Below are 3,207 nucleotides of genomic sequence, written 5' to 3'. Positions count from 1 at the left end.
CTGTTAGTCTATAAGGTGCCACAGGATTCTCTGCTGCTTTTACAGATCCAGACTAACACGGCTACCCCTCTGATACTCCTTCAACAGCTACATTTCACTAGAACAATTAAACTGCTGGCCAATAGGGGAGGCCTGTGAGTGCTGGAGACTGAACTTTAATGGGCACTGGACCCAGACTACGGAACTCAGATCCACAAGGCATGAGACTGATCACATACCTCTAGACATTCAGAACCAAATGCAAAACGCTTTTCTTCAGCTTAGTTTTCCCTCAACAGTTCTCCCCGCATTCAAACAACACAGTCAACCTCGCCCCTTTTAACTACGTATCAGCTACCTATTCAATTTTTCCCTCCAAGTGTTAAAAGGAAAGTGAGTGAGCTATTTTTAAACAAATAATTGTTATTGTTATTTTTAATTATGTGGGAGGTAGTCAGCTACAGCATTGATAAAGGTGATTTAATTCCAATCTAGATAGATAAATAAGCTAAACAACAACCTGGACTCACTTCTTGCACTGAGACCTATACAAGAGCCACTCCAGAGGAGGAAAAAAGAGATTATGAATACAATATAGCATTCATCATGATACACGAAAAAAGACTGAATTACTAAGCAATTTAAATTTAACATAGCATAACCACACAATCTTTCAACTTGACTGCATTTACTTGCGATCAAAATAAAACAATTTTTGATCACAATCTGGTAAGGAAGCAAAGGAGCATCTAACTCAGCAGGAATAACGTGACAGTCAGTACAGAGCGATTTGAGAAATAGACATGCTAATCATGAGAATATAGGAAGGACTATAATGGCATAGATACACGATTAATCTAGTCTATACTGGTCCATCCTGTTAGATGCATCCACAAACAGCTAATGCTAGACAATTCAGAGGCAACAATTCAGACATTAGACTATGCCACACTGGGAAATATTGGTGATGGGGGAGGGTTTTAGAGGGGCTTAGACATCCCTCTTAATTAATATGCCAACTAGAAACAACAACTACAGTTATGCTGTTTATATATAAATGCCTCATCTTTTTCCAAAGACAACAGTTCTGTGTGCTGAGGGCTTCATCTCAATGGATTTTGGTTTTCTGGGCTTCTCTCTACCTCTGCAAGGCAATTGCTGGAATGACTCACTACTCTCCCCTCTCCTCCACTAAGCCATAGGGTCCTACCAAATTCACAGTCATGAAAAAGGCATCAGAGACTGTGAAATCTGGTCTTTTGTGTGTTTTTACTCTCTGCTACATAGATTTCACCAGGGAGATCAGTGTTTCCCAAATTGGGGGTCCTCACCCCAAAAGGGAGTTGTGGGGGGGGTCACAAGGTTATTTTAAGAGGGTCATGGTCAGGGCCGGCTCTAGCCATTTCGCTGCCCCAAGCACGGCGGCACGCCGCGGGGGGGGCGCTCTGCCGCTCGCCGGTCCTGCGACTCCGGTGGATCTCCCGCAGGCGTCCCTGTGGAGGGTCCGCTGGTCCCGCAGCTCCGGTCGACCTGCCGCAGGCGTGCCTGCAGATGCTCCACCGGAGCCACGGGACCAGCGGACCCTCCGCAGGGACGCCTGTGGGAGGTCCACCGAAGCCGCCTGCCTCCCTCCCCGCAACTGGCAGAGTGCCCCCCGCTGCCACCCCAAGCACACGCTTGGCACGCTGGGGCCTGGAGCCGACCCTGGTCATGGTACTGTCACCCTTACTTCTGCGCTATATTCAGAGCTGGGTGGCCAGAGAGCAATGGCTGTTGGCCGGGCATCCAGTTCTGAAGGCAGTGCCCGGCCAGAGGCAGCACATAAGTAAGGGTAGCGGTACCACAACCTCCCCCTACAATAACCTTGCAACCTCCCTTCCCCAAACACTTTTTTGGGTCAGGACCCCTACAATTACACCACCATGAAATTTCAGATTGAAATAGCTAAAATCATGACATTTACGAATGTTAAAACCCTATGACCATGAAATTAGGGTGGGAGGATAGCTCAGTGGTTTGAGCATTGGCCTGCTAAACCCAACATTATGAGTTCAATCTTTGAACAGGCCACTTAGGGATCTGGGGCAAAAATTGGTCCTGCTAGTGAAGGCAGGGGGCTGGACTCAATAACCTTTCAAGGTCCCTTCCAGTTCTAGGAGATTGGAATATTGCCTATTATTATAAATGGACCATGAATTTGGTAGGGCCTTAGCCATTGGGGTTCCTGATCATCACTCACCTGACTGTTGTTCGGAGCACTGCCGTCTGTTTCTGGGATGCAAACCATTGTGCTTCTTCAATTCTAATACAATTAAAAGTGACAGTATTGCAATTTTTCCATGGTGCATGGAAGCAGTCGAAGCTGTCTGCACATCCTAGAATCAATGCAATCACTCATGGTCTTCCTTTATCCATGGCATCCCTTTCCCAGCCAAAGTGCTAGGACTGGAAGTACAGGTATTAAATAGTTCTTGTTTTTCTTAAGTAGGAAGAAAATGAATCCCTTGTAATGAGGGGTTGTTGGTTAGTGACAGAAGCCTCCCAATGAATGAAGGGGAGAAGGAAGATTGAAAAGAAAAAAACACATTGCTGCCTAGGCAGTTCTTTTATATTAGATCAGCATGGATATCAACTCCTCTTGCTGGCTAAATCCTCTCTAGTCTGGACTCCATTTGACTTACACTGCAGTTCAAATTAACTATAAGAGATTCCCTTAGAGTTTTTTTTTATGTTGCTACTATTAAGTTCCTGGATTTCAAAATTTGCGTTACAGCCATTTTGAGTGGCACTGGCACTTGATTTCATGATAAGGTCTAGGAAGGAGAAAGAGATTACTTGGAGAAAAAAAAAGAGAGCTCAAACATAACACAAGAATGGCCATACTGAGTCAGACCAATGGTTCATCTAGTCCAGTATCCTGTCTTCTGACAGTGGCCAATGCCAGGTGCTTCAGAGGGAATGAACAGAACAGGCAGTCATCAAGTGATTCACCCCCTGTTGCCCATTCCCAGCTTCTGGCTAACAGAGGCTAGGGACGCCATCCCTGCTCATCCTGGCTAATAGCCAGTGATGGACCTATCCTCCATGAATTTATCTAGTTTTGTGGGTTTTTTAACCCTGTTATAGTTTTGGCCTTCACAACATCCTCTAAATAAGAGTTCCACAGATTGACCATGTGTTGTGTGAAGAAATACTTCCTTTTGTTTGTTTTAAACCTGCTATTAGTTT

The sequence above is a fragment of the Chelonoidis abingdonii genome, chromosome 3 (assembly GCF_003597395.2).
Source record: "Chelonoidis abingdonii isolate Lonesome George chromosome 3, CheloAbing_2.0, whole genome shotgun sequence".
In the NCBI taxonomy this organism is placed as follows: Eukaryota; Metazoa; Chordata; order Testudines; family Testudinidae; genus Chelonoidis; species Chelonoidis abingdonii.
This window is presented reverse-complemented; position numbering follows the sequence as displayed.